The sequence below is a fragment of the Eulemur rufifrons genome, chromosome 14 (assembly GCF_041146395.1).
Source record: "Eulemur rufifrons isolate Redbay chromosome 14, OSU_ERuf_1, whole genome shotgun sequence".
Taxonomy (NCBI): domain Eukaryota; kingdom Metazoa; phylum Chordata; class Mammalia; order Primates; family Lemuridae; genus Eulemur; species Eulemur rufifrons.
The window spans coordinates 58,986-79,796 of NC_090996.1; the positions used below are offsets into that span (position 1 = coordinate 58,986).

The window sequence follows — 20,811 nt, forward strand, 5'->3', positions numbered from 1 at the left end:
TCTCCGGCTCTGGCCCTCCGTCCCCACGCGTGGAAGTCTGTCCCTGCGCGCTTGCCCGTGGGGCTGCTCCTTGGGCTGCGGGACGGTGGTGCGTCCGCGGTTTGGGTGGGGGAGGGGGGATGCGCGCGAGACCCGTCAGTCTCCGCCTGCCCCGGATACGGACAGGTGGTCTAGCGAAGGGCCAGGGCGGCGGGAGGGACCGGACTGGGCAGGGAGGGACGCGTAGCAGCAGCTCGGCCTCTTGAGGCGTCCGGGGACGGCCGCCGTCGTCTACGGCCATACCACCCTGAACGCGCCCGATCTCGTCTGATCTCGGAAGCTAAGCAGGGTCGGGCCCGGTTAGTACTTGGATGGGAGACCGCCTGGGAATACCGGGTGCCGTAGGCTTTTTGCTTTGCCTCTTTTTCTGTCCCGCCCGCCCTGGGCTGGGAAGGGGGGGCTCCTCCGCCCACCTCGGCTGGGAAAGGGGGGGGGCCCTTCGCCCTCCACGCCCGTCCTGGCTCCCGCCCCCGCCCACCCCCACCCCGCCCCGGCAGGCCCGGATCCTGCCCCGTGGCCCCTGGAGAGAGGGTCAGATTTGAGATGTGGAGGCTCAGTCCCCGAGGCTGTCGGCCCTCAGACACCTGCCCCAGGTCCGGGCCTCTGGAACTGCTGACGGACCGGCTCTGAATTCAGGACAAATTCTAAAGTTGTCCAAGTACATGACCACGTTACCCTAGGAAAGGAAAAATTCGATCATATCCATATATGCAGAAGCATGGAATCTAAACAGTTGGCTATTCGTTCACGGGAAAGGAATTTAAGAATCCAGATGAGAAGACACCTAGAAACACTTTTCAAAAGTCTAAATCTTTAGAAAATATTCTTAAGGATTAAGAAGTAAAAACATTCTTTGGAAAGTCACGAGCAAGAACAGGGTGTTGATATGAAATTCTTCTGTTCAATACTGCAAGCGACGCTCTAAAAATATACTCAAACAGGGGAAGACACTAACAATATACGGGAAAGGAAAATCACCTTCTTCATTTTCCTCACCTCCTACGGTTCTCAAAATAGAATGTTTGCCAGTATGCATGGGAGACCTGTCGAAATCCTAAGTGAGTCCAGCAAGATAGCTCTATCTGAAATCAACATTCAATCGATAGTTTCAATATTTCTTATTTCCTAGCAAATACACAATGTTGAAGGCAATTTGTAAAAAGGATAACATGCAAAGTCACAGAAAATCTACATAGCACCTACGGGACAAAGGTGCCAACTTAGATGGAAAACTTAGTAACAACGTCAATGACCGCCCAAATCCATGGAGAGGCTCTACTATATTCCTAGATAGATGGACACGGAGTCCCCAAACTAATCATTTCCCCCAAATTAATAAATAGTGCAATTTAAACAGGGTTTATAACTAGAAATTTACAATCTGTTTCTTTCTCTCTTTCTTTTAATTTGGGAAATGGATATGTTAAAGAGCAATAATAGCAATTATTAGTTTTATTCTATTAGACCCAATTAACTGTACCAAAACTCTCTACCACTCGCCTTATAAAAATGGGAGTTTATTCATATGTCGGAAGCCGCTGTGTATCTTTTTCCGAAGGCATGGAACCGAAAAAACACTTCTCCCAAACAAATCCCATCTCGACTCTCATCATTTTGCTGGCTTTTCCTTTTAAAGCTTTTGCTCTCTGTTCCATGACTATCTCATTGAGGTAGTTTGTTAATTTCACAGTTTATATAACACATGTGGAGCCATTCTGGATTCATTCTGGCTAACTTGTGTTCCAGGGGAAACCTTCTGTTTGGGGAATACGCCTTGCTTACACAGGAAGCTGCAGTTCATCAGCACTTCTATAGAATGGCACTGCACGAGTCAATCAAAGTATCTTTATCCGATCTTTGACTAGGTCCATGTACACGGGGCTCCCGTGAGTATTACTCTGGATGTTTCCTGGTCACGTGTGCCCTATCTTCTCTCTGGTACGTGCTACTCAGAGAATATGCTTGTTCCTAAATTATGCCAGTGTTCATTCATATCCATTTATGCTACATTGTTTTCCAAATGGTTCTATAATTTCACCTCCCATATCAGCAGTGTGCGTGTTAAGAGTTCTCCTCCCAGCCAACACAGTGATCAGTGTTTTAAGTTTCCTCAATCTGGTGAGTTTGGAACTACATCTTGCTTCATTTTTTATTTTGTGTTTCCTTGATTAATAATGAGGATACAGTGTCAAATGCGTATTAAGCCTATTACACATAGATATTCTGTAGCAGTGATATTTTGCCAATTGTATGCGCTACAGATCCCTTGTCCTGTTTGCAACTTGTTTTGTACCGTGTTTATGGTATCTTTGGAAACTTTTTGTTATGGAAAATTTGAAATATAAACAGAAACAGAAAGAATACTATAATACCTACTCACTACCCTGACTCAAGAAATCATCAACCCTTGGTCAGATCTTGTTTCTTTTATACCCCTCCTACCTTAAGTTCATGATCCCCTTAACGATATCCCTCCATCGACAAAAAGTCAATATGTTTCTATCAAAGGTAGAGGCTTTCCTTCCTTTTTAAATGTAACCGCAGCCACATTATTCCATCTAAGAATCTAACTGTATTGGAGAGAACAGCAAGTCCTCAATGTTTGCGTTTCCCTGACACACATACACTCATTTCAGTTTCTTGGAATCCAGTCCAAATACAGTACATACATTGTGCTCGGTTGAGAGGTCTTTGGAAAGAGTGTCCATACATCCCAACCAGTTGGGGGCAGTCCCGGTTGTCACCATTTCACTTTGTTTCCTCCCGCTCTCCACAGTGGGGGACCCGAGTTATTTTTGCATTGTTAGGGGTTTAGTCGTGGATTTAAACACATTTAATGTGCTTCAATATCTTGCAATTATTATACTTACTGGTGATCAAACCGTCCTGTGTTTGGCAGACGGGAGTCTACTCATTCTGGTTCCTGTGTCTTTTGACATGACCCTCGTTCTGTTGGATATCAGAGCATCCACGCTTCCCGGCAGAAGAAGCGTCCATTTCCTGCCCCGGACTTGAAGTCAGCCTGTGTCTCCGGTAAGGCTTCGGACCATTTAATAACAATGGTTTGTGGAGACCACGATCTAGATGCTGGTGAAATGCACTACTGTTCAGTTTGCACCTACTTCTCAGCACCCTCCATGGGGATAAAAAAAAAAAAAAATTAAAGAAAAACACATTGAGTGTCCACTGATAATCCAAATTCAATCTGAGACTGAGAGTTTTTTTACGCTACTTTATCGATTTCACTTCTTTCTCTCACCCCCAAATTCCCAGTTCTCAAAGACACCAACAGCATTTCTTCTTTGCATGATCCCACAGAATAATCGTATCCATTCACCATATAACCGTGGACTACTTAGTACTGCATGAAGTAGGAAAGGCGAGGAAGGAACTTTCTACTGTTCTGGCTCCACTGTGAAAATCTAAGAGCTGCTGTCAGCCGAAGCCAGTCTGCTCATGCCGAGGAGCTCTGAGCCATGGCACACTCCTTTGGAATATTTCCCTGGGCCTTCATGTCAGCTCCTGCAGTGTGTAGAATCTGCTAAGTCACACGCTGTCCTCCGTTTGTGTCCTCCGTGCTTTCAATGGATGTCATCTTGAGTCTTTGATTTTTGTTGTCATTGGTGTATGTGTTTGTGGAAAAGTATTGAGTCTTTGATGTGCGTGTAGCAGCTACTGAGCAAGGCTTTGAAGGCTAGTGGGCTGCAGGACTGCGCGGGAGGGGGGGGGGCGGCGGGGGTTGGGAGGGGGCGCTGGGCCGGGAGGGCCCCGTGGCAGCAGCTCGGCCTCTTGAGGCGTCCGGGGACGGCCACGGTCGTCTACGGCCATACCACCCTGAACGCGCCCGATCTCGTCTGATCTCGGAAGCTAAGCAGGGTCGGGCCTGGTTAGTACTTGGATGGGAGACCGCCTGGGAATACCGGGTGCTGTAGGCTTTTGCCTCTTCTTTTGTCCCGCCCGCCGGCCTGTCGGGGGTCGGGGGGTGGGGCTGGGGGTGGGCCGGTCCCTCCGCCCTCGGCCCTCGGCCCTCGGCCCTCCGCCCTCCGCGCCCGCTCTTGGCCCCGGTCGCCGCCCGCTGCGCCCGCCGGAGGCTTCCTCTCCTCTCCCCGGCTGCAGCACCACCGCCAGGCGGCGGCAGCGGCGGAGCATCCCAGCCGTTCCGTTCCGCCCAGCAGCGGAGCCCCAGCCCTGGGCCCACACCGGGCCGGGCGGCGGGATCCCTAAGTGCTGCTGGGTCTCCACCCCCCGGCCCCCCCGGGACAATCCCTACACCCGGCGCGGGACAGTCCACGGCGGCAAACCGTCCCCTGGGCCCCCGGACCCCCAGCCCACCGTGGACTTCCTCTCCGCCGCACACCCGGGCCTCGGGCCGGGGCTCCCGAGAGACACACCGGCGCACCGCACAGGGCAAGTGGCCGGCCGCCCGGGCAGAGAGGACACACAACAGCACACGGAGCACACGCACCCAAACCCAAACGCCCCACCCCCAAACCCCGCCCCACCGAGCAACAGGACAGCCGGCTCTGGGCCCCCCACCCCCACGCGGGTGCTGCTGCCACATGCAGGCCCTGAGGGGAAATCGAGGCAGAACAGTCCTCCCCAGACGGAGTGGGGTGGCGGGGTGGGGGGGACACTGCACGTCTTCAGGACCTCGGGGTGAAGGACCAGCCGCGCACACGGCCCTGCCTCCTTGTCCTGGCCCTGCCCCAAAGCCCCTCTCCACCGTGCCCTCGCGTGGGGCGGCGGAGGGCCCTCTCGCGCGCACTCTCCGGCTCTGGCCCTCCGTCCCCACGCGTGGAAGTCTGTCCCTGCGCGCTTGCCCGTGGGGCTGCTCCTTGGGCTGCGGGACGGTGGTGCGTCCGCGGTTTGGGTGGGGGAGGGGGGATGCGCGCGAGACCCGTCAGTCTCCGCCTGCCCCGGATACGGACAGGTGGTCTAGCGAAGGGCCAGGGCGGCGGGAGGGACCGGACTGGGCAGGGAGGGACGCGTAGCAGCAGCTCGGCCTCTTGAGGCGTCCGGGGACGGCCGCCGTCGTCTACGGCCATACCACCCTGAACGCGCCCGATCTCGTCTGATCTCGGAAGCTAAGCAGGGTCGGGCCCGGTTAGTACTTGGATGGGAGACCGCCTGGGAATACCGGGTGCCGTAGGCTTTTTGCTTTGCCTCTTTTTCTGTCCCGCCCGCCCTGGGCTGGGAAGGGGGGGCTCCTCCGCCCACCTCGGCTGGGAAAGGGGGGGGGCCCTTCGCCCTCCACGCCCGTCCTGGCTCCCGCCCCCGCCCACCCCCACCCCGCCCCGGCAGGCCCGGATCCTGCCCCGTGGCCCCTGGAGAGAGGGTCAGATTTGAGATGTGGAGGCTCAGTCCCCGAGGCTGTCGGCCCTCAGACACCTGCCCCAGGTCCGGGCCTCTGGAACTGCTGACGGACCGGCTCTGAATTCAGGACAAATTCTAAAGTTGTCCAAGTACATGACCACGTTACCCTAGGAAAGGAAAAATTCGATCATATCCATATATGCAGAAGCATGGAATCTAAACAGTTGGCTATTCGTTCACGGGAAAGGAATTTAAGAATCCAGATGAGAAGACACCTAGAAACACTTTTCAAAAGTCTAAATCTTTAGAAAATATTCTTAAGGATTAAGAAGTAAAAACATTCTTTGGAAAGTCACGAGCAAGAACAGGGTGTTGATATGAAATTCTTCTGTTCAATACTGCAAGCGACGCTCTAAAAATATACTCAAACAGGGGAAGACACTAACAATATACGGGAAAGGAAAATCACCTTCTTCATTTTCCTCACCTCCTACGGTTCTCAAAATAGAATGTTTGCCAGTATGCATGGGAGACCTGTCGAAATCCTAAGTGAGTCCAGCAAGATAGCTCTATCTGAAATCAACATTCAATCGATAGTTTCAATATTTCTTATTTCCTAGCAAATACACAATGTTGAAGGCAATTTGTAAAAAGGATAACATGCAAAGTCACAGAAAATCTACATAGCACCTACGGGACAAAGGTGCCAACTTAGATGGAAAACTTAGTAACAACGTCAATGACCGCCCAAATCCATGGAGAGGCTCTACTATATTCCTAGATAGATGGACACGGAGTCCCCAAACTAATCATTTCCCCCAAATTAATAAATAGTGCAATTTAAACAGGGTTTATAACTAGAAATTTACAATCTGTTTCTTTCTCTCTTTCTTTTAATTTGGGAAATGGATATGTTAAAGAGCAATAATAGCAATTATTAGTTTTATTCTATTAGACCCAATTAACTGTACCAAAACTCTCTACCACTCGCCTTATAAAAATGGGAGTTTATTCATATGTCGGAAGCCGCTGTGTATCTTTTTCCGAAGGCATGGAACCGAAAAAACACTTCTCCCAAACAAATCCCATCTCGACTCTCATCATTTTGCTGGCTTTTCCTTTTAAAGCTTTTGCTCTCTGTTCCATGACTATCTCATTGAGGTAGTTTGTTAATTTCACAGTTTATATAACACATGTGGAGCCATTCTGGATTCATTCTGGCTAACTTGTGTTCCAGGGGAAACCTTCTGTTTGGGGAATACGCCTTGCTTACACAGGAAGCTGCAGTTCATCAGCACTTCTATAGAATGGCACTGCACGAGTCAATCAAAGTATCTTTATCCGATCTTTGACTAGGTCCATGTACACGGGGCTCCCGTGAGTATTACTCTGGATGTTTCCTGGTCACGTGTGCCCTATCTTCTCTCTGGTACGTGCTACTCAGAGAATATGCTTGTTCCTAAATTATGCCAGTGTTCATTCATATCCATTTATGCTACATTGTTTTCCAAATGGTTCTATAATTTCACCTCCCATATCAGCAGTGTGCGTGTTAAGAGTTCTCCTCCCAGCCAACACAGTGATCAGTGTTTTAAGTTTCCTCAATCTGGTGAGTTTGGAACTACATCTTGCTTCATTTTTTATTTTGTGTTTCCTTGATTAATAATGAGGATACAGTGTCAAATGCGTATTAAGCCTATTACACATAGATATTCTGTAGCAGTGATATTTTGCCAATTGTATGCGCTACAGATCCCTTGTCCTGTTTGCAACTTGTTTTGTACCGTGTTTATGGTATCTTTGGAAACTTTTTGTTATGGAAAATTTGAAATATAAACAGAAACAGAAAGAATACTATAATACCTACTCACTACCCTGACTCAAGAAATCATCAACCCTTGGTCAGATCTTGTTTCTTTTATACCCCTCCTACCTTAAGTTCATGATCCCCTTAACGATATCCCTCCATCGACAAAAAGTCAATATGTTTCTATCAAAGGTAGAGGCTTTCCTTCCTTTTTAAATGTAACCGCAGCCACATTATTCCATCTAAGAATCTAACTGTATTGGAGAGAACAGCAAGTCCTCAATGTTTGCGTTTCCCTGACACACATACACTCATTTCAGTTTCTTGGAATCCAGTCCAAATACAGTACATACATTGTGCTCGGTTGAGAGGTCTTTGGAAAGAGTGTCCATACATCCCAACCAGTTGGGGGCAGTCCCGGTTGTCACCATTTCACTTTGTTTCCTCCCGCTCTCCACAGTGGGGGACCCGAGTTATTTTTGCATTGTTAGGGGTTTAGTCGTGGATTTAAACACATTTAATGTGCTTCAATATCTTGCAATTATTATACTTACTGGTGATCAAACCGTCCTGTGTTTGGCAGACGGGAGTCTACTCATTCTGGTTCCTGTGTCTTTTGACATGACCCTCGTTCTGTTGGATATCAGAGCATCCACGCTTCCCGGCAGAAGAAGCGTCCATTTCCTGCCCCGGACTTGAAGTCAGCCTGTGTCTCCGGTAAGGCTTCGGACCATTTAATAACAATGGTTTGTGGAGACCACGATCTAGATGCTGGTGAAATGCACTACTGTTCAGTTTGCACCTACTTCTCAGCACCCTCCATGGGGATAAAAAAAAAAAAAAATTAAAGAAAAACACATTGAGTGTCCACTGATAATCCAAATTCAATCTGAGACTGAGAGTTTTTTTACGCTACTTTATCGATTTCACTTCTTTCTCTCACCCCCAAATTCCCAGTTCTCAAAGACACCAACAGCATTTCTTCTTTGCATGATCCCACAGAATAATCGTATCCATTCACCATATAACCGTGGACTACTTAGTACTGCATGAAGTAGGAAAGGCGAGGAAGGAACTTTCTACTGTTCTGGCTCCACTGTGAAAATCTAAGAGCTGCTGTCAGCCGAAGCCAGTCTGCTCATGCCGAGGAGCTCTGAGCCATGGCACACTCCTTTGGAATATTTCCCTGGGCCTTCATGTCAGCTCCTGCAGTGTGTAGAATCTGCTAAGTCACACGCTGTCCTCCGTTTGTGTCCTCCGTGCTTTCAATGGATGTCATCTTGAGTCTTTGATTTTTGTTGTCATTGGTGTATGTGTTTGTGGAAAAGTATTGAGTCTTTGATGTGCGTGTAGCAGCTACTGAGCAAGGCTTTGAAGGCTAGTGGGCTGCAGGACTGCGCGGGAGGGGGGGGGGCGGCGGGGGTTGGGAGGGGGCGCTGGGCCGGGAGGGCCCCGTGGCAGCAGCTCGGCCTCTTGAGGCGTCCGGGGACGGCCACGGTCGTCTACGGCCATACCACCCTGAACGCGCCCGATCTCGTCTGATCTCGGAAGCTAAGCAGGGTCGGGCCTGGTTAGTACTTGGATGGGAGACCGCCTGGGAATACCGGGTGCTGTAGGCTTTTGCCTCTTCTTTTGTCCCGCCCGCCGGCCTGTCGGGGGTCGGGGGGTGGGGCTGGGGGTGGGCCGGTCCCTCCGCCCTCGGCCCTCGGCCCTCGGCCCTCCGCCCTCCGCGCCCGCTCTTGGCCCCGGTCGCCGCCCGCTGCGCCCGCCGGAGGCTTCCTCTCCTCTCCCCGGCTGCAGCACCACCGCCAGGCGGCGGCAGCGGCGGAGCATCCCAGCCGTTCCGTTCCGCCCAGCAGCGGAGCCCCAGCCCTGGGCCCACACCGGGCCGGGCGGCGGGATCCCTAAGTGCTGCTGGGTCTCCACCCCCCGGCCCCCCCGGGACAATCCCTACACCCGGCGCGGGACAGTCCACGGCCGCAAACCGTCCCCTGGGCCCCCGGACCCCCAGCCCACCGTGGACTTCCTCTCCGCCGCACACCCGGGCCTCGGGCCGGGGCTCCCGAGAGACACACCGGCGCACCGCACAGGGCAAGTGGCCGGCCGCCCGGGCAGAGAGGACACACAACAGCACACGGAGCACACGCACCCAAACCCAGACGCCCCACCCCCAAACCCCGCCCCACCGAGCAACAGGACAGCCGGCTCTGGGCCCCCCACCCCCACGCGGGTGCTGCTGCCACATGCAGGCCCTGAGGGGAAATCGAGGCAGAACAGTCCTCCCCAGACGGAGTGGGGTGGCGGGGTGGGGGGGACACTGCACGTCTTCAGGACCTCGGGGTGAAGGACCAGCCGCGCACACGGCCCTGCCTCCTTGTCCTGGCCCTGCCCCAAAGCCCCTCTCCACCGTGCCCTCGCGTGGGGCGGCGGAGGGCCCTCTCGCGCGCACTCTCCGGCTCTGGCCCTCCGTCCCCACGCGTGGAAGTCTGTCCCTGCGCGCTTGCCCGTGGGGCTGCTCCTTGGGCTGCGGGACGGTGGTGCGTCCGCGGTTTGGGTGGGGGAGGGGGGATGCGCGCGAGACCCGTCAGTCTCCGCCTGCCCCGGATACGGACAGGTGGTCTAGCGAAGGGCCAGGGCGGCGGGAGGGACCGGACTGGGCAGGGAGGGACGCGTAGCAGCAGCTCGGCCTCTTGAGGCGTCCGGGGGCGGCCGCCGTCGTCTACGGCCATACCACCCTGAACGCGCCCGATCTCGTCTGATCTCGGAAGCTAAGCAGGGTCGGGCCCGGTTAGTACTTGGATGGGAGACCGCCTGGGAATACCGGGTGCCGTAGGCTTTTTGCTTTGCCTCTTTTTCTGTCCCGCCCGCCCTGGGCTGGGAAGGGGGGGCTCCTCCGCCCACCTCGGCTGGGAAAGGGGGGGGGCCCTTCGCCCTCCACGCCCGTCCTGGCTCCCGCCCCCGCCCACCCCCACCCCGCCCCGGCAGGCCCGGATCCTGCCCCGTGGCCCCTGGAGAGAGGGTCAGATTTGAGATGTGGAGGCTCAGTCCCCGAGGCTGTCGGCCCTCAGACACCTGCCCCAGGTCCGGGCCTCTGGAACTGCTGACGGACCGGCTCTGAATTCAGGACAAATTCTAAAGTTGTCCAAGTACATGACCACGTTACCCTAGGAAAGGAAAAATTCGATCATATCCATATATGCAGAAGCATGGAATCTAAACAGTTGGCTATTCGTTCACGGGAAAGGAATTTAAGAATCCAGATGAGAAGACACCTAGAAACACTTTTCAAAAGTCTAAATCTTTAGAAAATATTCTTAAGGATTAAGAAGTAAAAACATTCTTTGGAAAGTCACGAGCAAGAACAGGGTGTTGATATGAAATTCTTCTGTTCAATACTGCAAGCGACGCTCTAAAAATATACTCAAACAGGGGAAGACACTAACAATATACGGGAAAGGAAAATCACCTTCTTCATTTTCCTCACCTCCTACGGTTCTCAAAATAGAATGTTTGCCAGTATGCATGGGAGACCTGTCGAAATCCTAAGTGAGTCCAGCAAGATAGCTCTATCTGAAATCAACATTCAATCGATAGTTTCAATATTTCTTATTTCCTAGCAAATACACAATGTTGAAGGCAATTTGTAAAAAGGATAACATGCAAAGTCACAGAAAATCTACATAGCACCTACGGGACAAAGGTGCCAACTTAGATGGAAAACTTAGTAACAACGTCAATGACGGCCCAAATCCATGGAGAGGCTCTACTATATTCCTAGATAGATGGACACGGAGTCCCCAAACTAATCATTTCCCCCAAATTAATAAATAGTGCAATTTAAACAGGGTTTATAACTAGAAATTTACAATCTGTTTCTTTCTCTCTTTCTTTTAATTTGGGAAATGGATATGTTAAAGAGCAATAATAGCAATTATTAGTTTTATTCTATTAGACCCAATTAACTGTACCAAAACTCTCTACCACTCGCCTTATAAAAATGGGAGTTTATTCATATGTCGGAAGCCGCTGTGTATCTTTTTCCGAAGGCATGGAACCGAAAAAACACTTCTCCCAAACAAATCCCATCTCGACTCTCATCATTTTGCTGGCTTTTCCTTTTAAAGCTTTTGCTCTCTGTTCCATGACTATCTCATTGAGGTAGTTTGTTAATTTCACAGTTTATATAACACATGTGGAGCCATTCTGGATTCATTCTGGCTAACTTGTGTTCCAGGGGAAACCTTCTGTTTGGGGAATACGCCTTGCTTACACAGGAAGCTGCAGTTCATCAGCACTTCTATAGAATGGCACTGCACGAGTCAATCAAAGTATCTTTATCCGATCTTTGACTAGGTCCATGTACACGGGGCTCCCGTGAGTATTACTCTGGATGTTTCCTGGTCACGTGTGCCCTATCTTCTCTCTGGTACGTGCTACTCAGAGAATATGCTTGTTCCTAAATTATGCCAGTGTTCATTCATATCCATTTATGCTACATTGTTTTCCAAATGGTTCTATAATTTCACCTCCCATATCAGCAGTGTGCGTGTTAAGAGTTCTCCTCCCAGCCAACACAGTGATCAGTGTTTTAAGTTTCCTCAATCTGGTGAGTTTGGAACTACATCTTGCTTCATTTTTTATTTTGTGTTTCCTTGATTAATAATGAGGATACAGTGTCAAACGCGTATTAAGCCTATTACACATAGATATTCTGTAGCAGTGATATTTTGCCAATTGTATGCGCTACAGATCCCTTGTCCTGTTTGCAACTTGTTTTGTACCGTGTTTATGGTATCTTTGGAAACTTTTTGTTATGGAAAATTTGAAATATAAACAAAAACAGAAAGAATACTATAATACCTACTCACTACCCTGACTCAAGAAATCATCAACCCTTGGTCAGATCTTGTTTCTTTTATACCCCTCCTACCTTAAGTTCATGATCCCCTTAACGATATCCCTCCATCGACAAAAAGTCAATATGTTTCTATCAAAGGTAGAGGCTTTCTTTCCTTTTTAAATGTAACCGCAGCCACATTATTCCATCTAAGAATCTAACCGTATTGGAGAGAACAGCAAGTCCTCAAGGTTTGCGTTTCCCTGAGACACATACACTCATTTCAGTTTCTTGGAATCCAGTCCAAATACAGTACATACATTGTGCTCGGTTGAGAGGTCTTTGGAAAGAGTGTCCATACATCCCAACCAGTTGGGGGCAGTCCCGGTTGTCACCATTTCACTTTGTTTCCTCCCGCTCTCCACAGTGGGGGATCCGAGTTATTTTTGCATTGTTAGGGGTTTAGTCGTGGATTTAAACACATTTAATGTGCTTCAATATCTTGCAATTATTATACTTACTGGTGATCAAACCGTCCTGTGTTTGGCAGACGGGAGTCTACTCATTCTGGTTCCTGTGTCCTTTGACATGACCCTCGTTCTGTTGGATATCAGAGCATCCACGCTTCCCGGCAGAAGAAGCGTCCATTTCCTGCCCCGGACTTGAAGTCAGCCTGTGTCTCCGGTAAGGCTTCGGACCATTTAATAACAATGGTTTGTGGAGACCACGATCTAGATGCTGGTGAAATGCACTACTGTTCAGTTTGCACCTACTTCTCAGCACCCTCCATGGGGATAAAAAAAAAAAAAAATTAAAGAAAAACACATTGAGTGTCCACTGATAATCCAAATTCAATCTGAGACTGAGAGTTTTTTTACGCTACTTTATCGATTTCACTTCTTTCTCTCACCCCCAAATTCCCAGTTCTCAAAGACACCAACAGCATTTCTTCTTTGCATGATCCCACAGAATAATCGTATCCATTCACCATATAACCGTGGACTACTTAGTACTGCATGAAGTAGGAAAGGCGAGGAAGGAACTTTCTACTGTTCTGGCTCCACTGTGAAAATCTAAGAGCTGCTGTCAGCCGAAGCCAGTCTGCTCATGCCGAGGAGCTCTGAGCCATGGCACACTCCTTTGGAATATTTCCCTGGGCCTTCATGTCAGCTCCTGCAGTGTGTAGAATCTGCTAAGTCACACGCTGTCCTCCGTTTGTGTCCTCCGTGCTTTCAATGGATGTCATCTTGAGTCTTTGATTTTTGTTGTCATTGGTGTATGTGTTTGTGGAAAAGTATTGAGTCTTTGATGTGCGTGTAGCAGCTACTGAGCAAGGCTTTGAAGGCTAGTGGGCTGCAGGACTGCGCGGGAGGGGGGGGGGCGGCGGGGGTTGGGAGGGGGCGCTGGGCCGGGAGGGCCCCGTGGCAGCAGCTCGGCCTCTTGAGGCGTCCGGGGACGGCCACGGTCGTCTACGGCCATACCACCCTGAACGCGCCCGATCTCGTCTGATCTCGGAAGCTAAGCAGGGTCGGGCCTGGTTAGTACTTGGATGGGAGACCGCCTGGGAATACCGGGTGCTGTAGGCTTTTGCCTCTTCTTTTGTCCCGCCCGCCGGCCTGTCGGGGGTCGGGGGGTGGGGCTGGGGGTGGGCCGGTCCCTCCGCCCTCGGCCCTCGGCCCTCGGCCCTCCGCCCTCCGCGCCCGCTCTTGGCCCCGGTCGCCGCCCGCTGCGCCCGCCGGAGGCTTCCTCTCCTCTCCCCGGCTGCAGCACCACCGCCAGGCGGCGGCAGCGGCGGAGCATCCCAGCCGTTCCGTTCCGCCCAGCAGCGGAGCCCCAGCCCTGGGCCCACACCGGGCCGGGCGGCGGGATCCCTAAGTGCTGCTGGGTCTCCACCCCCCGGCCCCCCCGGGACAATCCCTACACCCGGCGCGGGACAGTCCACGGCGGCAAACCGTCCCCTGGGCCCCCGGACCCCCAGCCCACCGTGGACTTCCTCTCCGCCGCACACCCGGGCCTCGGGCCGGGGCTCCCGAGAGACACACCGGCGCACCGCACAGGGCAAGTGGCCGGCCGCCCGGGCAGAGAGGACACACAACAGCACACGGAGCACACGCACCCAAACCCAAACGCCCCACCCCCAAACCCCGCCCCACCGAGCAACAGGACAGCCGGCTCTGGGCCCCCCACCCCCACGCGGGTGCTGCTGCCACATGCAGGCCCTGAGGGGAAATCGAGGCAGAACAGTCCTCCCCAGACGGAGTGGGGTGGCGGGGTGGGGGGGACACTGCACGTCTTCAGGACCTCGGGGTGAAGGACCAGCCGCGCACACGGCCCTGCCTCCTTGTCCTGGCCCTGCCCCAAAGCCCCTCTCCACCGTGCCCTCGCGTGGGGCGGCGGAGGGCCCTCTCGCGCGCACTCTCCGGCTCTGGCCCTCCGTCCCCACGCGTGGAAGTCTGTCCCTGCGCGCTTGCCCGTGGGGCTGCTCCTTGGGCTGCGGGACGGTGGTGCGTCCGCGGTTTGGGTGGGGGAGGGGGGATGCGCGCGAGACCCGTCAGTCTCCGCCTGCCCCGGATACGGACAGGTGGTCTAGCGAAGGGCCAGGGCGGCGGGAGGGACCGGACTGGGCAGGGAGGGACGCGTAGCAGCAGCTCGGCCTCTTGAGGCGTCCGGGGACGGCCGCCGTCGTCTACGGCCATACCACCCTGAACGCGCCCGATCTCGTCTGATCTCGGAAGCTAAGCAGGGTCGGGCCCGGTTAGTACTTGGATGGGAGACCGCCTGGGAATACCGGGTGCCGTAGGCTTTTTGCTTTGCCTCTTTTTCTGTCCCGCCCGCCCTGGGCTGGGAAGGGGGGGCTCCTCCGCCCACCTCGGCTGGGAAAGGGGGGGGGCCCTTCGCCCTCCACGCCCGTCCTGGCTCCCGCCCCCGCCCACCCCCACCCCGCCCCGGCAGGCCCGGATCCTGCCCCGTGGCCCCTGGAGAGAGGGTCAGATTTGAGATGTGGAGGCTCAGTCCCCGAGGCTGTCGGCCCTCAGACACCTGCCCCAGGTCCGGGCCTCTGGAACTGCTGACGGACCGGCTCTGAATTCAGGACAAATTCTAAAGTTGTCCAAGTACATGACCACGTTACCCTAGGAAAGGAAAAATTCGATCATATCCATATATGCAGAAGCATGGAATCTAAACAGTTGGCTATTCGTTCACGGGAAAGGAATTTAAGAATCCAGATGAGAAGACACCTAGAAACACTTTTCAAAAGTCTAAATCTTTAGAAAATATTCTTAAGGATTAAGAAGTAAAAACATTCTTTGGAAAGTCACGAGCAAGAACAGGGTGTTGATATGAAATTCTTCTGTTCAATACTGCAAGCGACGCTCTAAAAATATACTCAAACAGGGGAAGACACTAACAATATACGGGAAAGGAAAATCACCTTCTTCATTTTCCTCACCTCCTACGGTTCTCAAAATAGAATGTTTGCCAGTATGCATGGGAGACCTGTCGAAATCCTAAGTGAGTCCAGCAAGATAGCTCTATCTGAAATCAACATTCAATCGATAGTTTCAATATTTCTTATTTCCTAGCAAATACACAATGTTGAAGGCAATTTGTAAAAAGGATAACATGCAAAGTCACAGAAAATCTACATAGCACCTACGGGACAAAGGTGCCAACTTAGATGGAAAACTTAGTAACAACGTCAATGACCGCCCAAATCCATGGAGAGGCTCTACTATATTCCTAGATAGATGGACACGGAGTCCCCAAACTAATCATTTCCCCCAAATTAATAAATAGTGCAATTTAAACAGGGTTTATAACTAGAAATTTACAATCTGTTTCTTTCTCTCTTTCTTTTAATTTGGGAAATGGATATGTTAAAGAGCAATAATAGCAATTATTAGTTTTATTCTATTAGACCCAATTAACTGTACCAAAACTCTCTACCACTCGCCTTATAAAAATGGGAGTTTATTCATATGTCGGAAGCCGCTGTGTATCTTTTTCCGAAGGCATGGAACCGAAAAAACACTTCTCCCAAACAAATCCCATCTCGACTCTCATCATTTTGCTGGCTTTTCCTTTTAAAGCTTTTGCTCTCTGTTCCATGACTATCTCATTGAGGTAGTTTGTTAATTTCACAGTTTATATAACACATGTGGAGCCATTCTGGATTCATTCTGGCTAACTTGTGTTCCAGGGGAAACCTTCTGTTTGGGGAATACGCCTTGCTTACACAGGAAGCTGCAGTTCATCAGCACTTCTATAGAATGGCACTGCACGAGTCAATCAAAGTATCTTTATCCGATCTTTGACTAGGTCCATGTACACGGGGCTCCCGTGAGTATTACTCTGGATGTTTCCTGGTCACGTGTGCCCTATCTTCTCTCTGGTACGTGCTACTCAGAGAATATGCTTGTTCCTAAATTATGCCAGTGTTCATTCATATCCATTTATGCTACATTGTTTTCCAAATGGTTCTATAATTTCACCTCCCATATCAGCAGTGTGCGTGTTAAGAGTTCTCCTCCCAGCCAACACAGTGATCAGTGTTTTAAGTTTCCTCAATCTGGTGAGTTTGGAACTACATCTTGCTTCATTTTTTATTTTGTGTTTCCTTGATTAATAATGAGGATACAGTGTCAAATGCGTATTAAGCCTATTACACATAGATATTCTGTAGCAGTGATATTTTGCCAATTGTATGCGCTACAGATCCCTTGTCCTGTTTGCAACTTGTTTTGTACCGTGTTTATGGTATCTTTGGAAACTTTTTGTTATGGAAAATTTGAAATATAAACAGAAACAGAAAGAATACTATAATACCTACTCACTACCCTGACTCAAGAAATCATCAACCCTTGGTCAGATCTTGTTTCTTTTATACCCCTCCTACCTTAAGTTCATGATCCCCTTAACGATATCCCTCCATCGACAAAAAGTCAATATGTTTCTATCAAAGGTAGAGGCTTTCCTTCCTTTTTAAATGTAACCGCAGCCACATTATTCCATCTAAGAATCTAACTGTATTGGAGAGAACAGCAAGTCCTCAATGTTTGCGTTTCCCTGACACACATACACTCATTTCAGTTTCTTGGAATCCAGTCCAAATACAGTACATACATTGTGCTCGGTTGAGAGGTCTTTGGAAAGAGTGTCCATACATCCCAACCAGTTGGGGGCAGTCCCGGTTGTCACCATTTCACTTTGTTTCCTCCCGCTCTCCACAGTGGGGGACCCGAGTTATTTTTGCATTGTTAGGGGTTTAGTCGTGGATTTAAACACATTTAATGTGCTTCAATATCTTGCAATTATTATACTTACTGGTGATCAAACCGTCCTGTGTTTGGCAGACGGGAGTCTACTCATTCTGGTTCCTGTGTCTTTTGACATGACCCTCGTTCTGTTGGATATCAGAGCATCCACGCTTCCCGGCAGAAGAAGCGTCCATTTCCTGCCCCGGACTTGAAGTCAGCCTGTGTCTCCGGTAAGGCTTCGGACCATTTAATAACAATGGTTTGTGGAGACCACGATCTAGATGCTGGTGAAATGCACTACTGTTCAGTTTGCACCTACTTCTCAGCACCCTCCATGGGGATAAAAAAAAAAAAAAATTAAAGAAAAACACATTGAGTGTCCACTGATAATCCAAATTCAATCTGAGACTGAGAGTTTTTTTACGCTACTTTATCGATTTCACTTCTTTCTCTCACCCCCAAATTCCCAGTTCTCAAAGACACCAACAGCATTTCTTCTTTGCATGATCCCACAGAATAATCGTATCCATTCACCATATAACCGTGGACTACTTAGTACTGCATGAAGTAGGAAAGGCGAGGAAGGAACTTTCTACTGTTCTGGCTCCACTGTGAAAATCTAAGAGCTGCTGTCAGCCGAAGCCAGTCTGCTCATGCCGAGGAGCTCTGAGCCATGGCACACTCCTTTGGAATATTTCCCTGGGCCTTCATGTCAGCTCCTGCAGTGTGTAGAATCTGCTAAGTCACACGCTGTCCTCCGTTTGTGTCCTCCGTGCTTTCAATGGATGTCATCTTGAGTCTTTGATTTTTGTTGTCATTGGTGTATGTGTTTGTGGAAAAGTATTGAGTCTTTGATGTGCGTGTAGCAGCTACTGAGCAAGGCTTTGAAGGCTAGTGGGCTGCAGGACTGCGCGGGAGGGGGGGGGGCGGCGGGGGTTGGGAGGGGGCGCTGGGCCGGGAGGGCCCCGTGGCAGCAGCTCGGCCTCTTGAGGCGTCCGGGGACGGCCACGGTCGTCTACGGCCATACCACCCTGAACGCGCCCGATCTCGTCTGATCTCGGAAGCTAAGCAGGGTCGGGCCTGGTTAGTACTTGGATGGGAGACCGCCTGGGAATACCGGGTGCTGTAGGCTTTTGCCTCTTCTTTTGTCCCGCCCGCCGGCCTGTCGGGGGTCGGGGGGTGGGGCTGGGGGTGGGCCGGTCCCTCCGCCCTCGGCCCTCGGCCCTCGGCCCTCCGCCCTCCGCGCCCGCTCTTGGCCCCGGTCGCCGCCCGCTGCGCCCGCCGGAGGCTTCCTCTCCTCTCCCCGGCTGCAGCACCACCGCCAGGCGGCGGCAGCGGCGGAGCATCCCAGCCGTTCCGTTCCGCCCAGCAGCGGAGCCCCAGCCCTGGGCCCACACCGGGCCGGGCGGCGGGATCCCTAAGTGCTGCTGGGTCTCCACCCCCCGGCCCCCCCGGGACAATCCCTACACCCGGCGCGGGACAGTCCACGGCCGCAAACCGTCCCCTGGGCCCCCGGACCCCCAGCCCACCGTGGACTTCCTCTCCGCCGCACACCCGGGCCTCGGGCCGGGGCTCCCGAGAGACACACCGGCGCACCGCACAGGGCAAGTGGCCGGCCGCCCGGGCAGAGAGGACACACAACAGCACACGGAGCACACGCACCCAAACCCAGACGCCCCACCCCCAAACCCCGCCCCACCGAGCAACAGGACAGCCGGCTCTGGGCCCCCCACCCCCACGCGGGTGCTGCTGCCACATGCAGGCCCTGAGGGGAAATCGAGGCAGAACAGTCCTCCCCAGACGGAGTGGGGTGGCGGGGTGGGGGGGACACTGCACGTCTTCAGGACCTCGGGGTGAAGGACCAGCCGCGCACACGGCCCTGCCTCCTTGTCCTGGCCCTGCCCCAAAGCCCCTCTCCACCGTGCCCTCGCGTGGGGCGGCGGAGGGCCCTCTCGCGCGCACTCTCCGGCTCTGGCCCTCCGTCCCCACGCGTGGAAGTCTGTCCCTGCGCGCTTGCCCGTGGGGCTGCTCCTTGGGCTGCGGGACGGTGGTGCGTCCGCGGTTTGGGTGGGGGAGGGGGGATGCGCGCGAGACCCGTCAGTCTCCGCCTGCCCCGGATACGGACAGGTGGTCTAGCGAAGGGCCAGGGCGGCGGGAGGGACCGGACTGGGCAGGGAGGGACGCGTAGCAGCAGCTCGGCCTCTTGAGGCGTCCGGGGGCGGCCGCCGTCGTCTACGGCCATACCACCCTGAACGCGCCCGATCTCGTCTGATCTCGGAAGCTAAGCAGGGTCGGGCCCGGTTAGTACTTGGATGGGAGACCGCCTGGGAATACCGGGTGCCGTAGGCTTTTTGCTTTGCCTCTTTTTCTGTCCCGCCCGCCCTGGGCTGGGAAGGGGGGGCTCCTCCGCCCACCTCGGCTGGGAAAGGGGGGGGGCCCTTCGCCCTCCACGCCCGTCCTGGCTCCCGCCCCCGCCCACCCCCACCCCGCCCCGGCAGGCCCGGATCCTGCCCCGTGGCCCCTGGAGAGAGGGTCAGATTTGAGATGTGGAGGCTCAGTCCCCGAGGCTGTCGGCCCTCAGACACCTGCCCCAGGTCCGGGCCTCTGGAACTGCTGACGGACCGGCTCTGAATTCAGGACAAATTCTAAAGTTGTCCAAGTACATGACCACGTTACCCTAGGAAAGGAAAAATTCGATCATATCCATATATGCAGAAGCATGGAATCTAAACAGTTGGCTATTCGTTCACGGGAAAGGAATTTAAGAATCCAGATGAGAAGACACCTAGAAACACTTTTCAAAAGTCTAAATCTTTAGAAAATATTCTTAAGGATTAAGAAGTAAAAACATTCTTTGGAAAGTCACGAGCAAGAACAGGGTGTTGATATGAAATTCTTCTGTTCAATACTGCAAGCGACGCTCTAAAAATATACTCAAACAGGGGAAGACACTAACAATATACGGGAAAGGAAAATCACCTTCTTCATTTTCCTCACCTCCTACGGTTCTCAAAATAGAATGTTTGCCAGTATGCATGGGAGACCTGTCGAAATCCTAAGTGAGTCCAGCAAGATAGCTCTATCTGAAATCAACATTCAATCGATAGTTTCAATATTTCTTATTTCCTAGCAAATACACAATGTTGAAGGCAATTTGTAAAAAGGATAACATGCAAAGTCACAGAAAATCTACATAGCACCTACGGGACAAAGGTGCCAACTTAGATGGAAAACTTAGTAACAACGTCAATGACGGCCCAAATCCATGGAGAGGCTCTACTATATTCCTAGATAGATGGACACGGAGTCCCCAAACTAATCATTTCCCCCAAATTAATAAATAGTGCAATTTAAACAGGGTTTATAACTAGAAATTTACAATCTGTTTCTTTCTCTCTTTCTTTTAATTTGGGAAATGGATATGTTAAAGAGCAATAATAGCAATTATTAGTTTTATTCTATTAGACCCAATTAACTGTACCAAAACTCTCTACCACTCGCCTTATAAAAATGGGAGTTTATTCATATGTCGGAAGCCGCTGTGTATCTTTTTCCGA

General features: G+C 51.9%; 9 non-coding genes across 9 annotated transcripts; all 9 read left to right on the forward strand.

The window, feature by feature from the left end:
* The first annotated feature begins 268 nt into the window (after positions 1 to 268).
* LOC138394835 (5S ribosomal RNA) lies at positions 269 to 387 on the forward strand. Its single transcript, XR_011235361.1, has one exon. It is a non-coding gene; the product is annotated as a 5S ribosomal RNA (ribosomal RNA).
* Positions 388 to 3,855: 3,468 nt separating this feature from the next.
* On the forward strand, positions 3,856 to 3,974 carry LOC138394980 (5S ribosomal RNA). Its single transcript, XR_011235483.1, has one exon. It is a non-coding gene; the product is annotated as a 5S ribosomal RNA (ribosomal RNA).
* Positions 3,975 to 5,072: 1,098 nt separating this feature from the next.
* On the forward strand, positions 5,073 to 5,191 carry LOC138394847 (5S ribosomal RNA). Its single transcript, XR_011235372.1, has one exon. It is a non-coding gene; the product is annotated as a 5S ribosomal RNA (ribosomal RNA).
* Positions 5,192 to 8,659: 3,468 nt separating this feature from the next.
* LOC138394983 (5S ribosomal RNA) lies at positions 8,660 to 8,778 on the forward strand. The gene has a single exon (XR_011235485.1). It is a non-coding gene; the product is annotated as a 5S ribosomal RNA (ribosomal RNA).
* A 1,098-nt stretch (positions 8,779 to 9,876) lies between these two features.
* On the forward strand, positions 9,877 to 9,995 carry LOC138394858 (5S ribosomal RNA). Its single transcript, XR_011235383.1, has one exon. It is a non-coding gene; the product is annotated as a 5S ribosomal RNA (ribosomal RNA).
* A 3,468-nt stretch (positions 9,996 to 13,463) lies between these two features.
* On the forward strand, positions 13,464 to 13,582 carry LOC138394984 (5S ribosomal RNA). The gene has a single exon (XR_011235486.1). It is a non-coding gene; the product is annotated as a 5S ribosomal RNA (ribosomal RNA).
* Positions 13,583 to 14,680: 1,098 nt separating this feature from the next.
* LOC138394869 (5S ribosomal RNA) lies at positions 14,681 to 14,799 on the forward strand. Its single transcript, XR_011235394.1, has one exon. It is a non-coding gene; the product is annotated as a 5S ribosomal RNA (ribosomal RNA).
* Positions 14,800 to 18,267: 3,468 nt separating this feature from the next.
* LOC138394985 (5S ribosomal RNA) lies at positions 18,268 to 18,386 on the forward strand. Its single transcript, XR_011235487.1, has one exon. It is a non-coding gene; the product is annotated as a 5S ribosomal RNA (ribosomal RNA).
* Positions 18,387 to 19,484: 1,098 nt separating this feature from the next.
* On the forward strand, positions 19,485 to 19,603 carry LOC138394881 (5S ribosomal RNA). The gene has a single exon (XR_011235405.1). It is a non-coding gene; the product is annotated as a 5S ribosomal RNA (ribosomal RNA).
* The last annotated feature ends 1,208 nt before the right edge of the window (positions 19,604 to 20,811 follow it).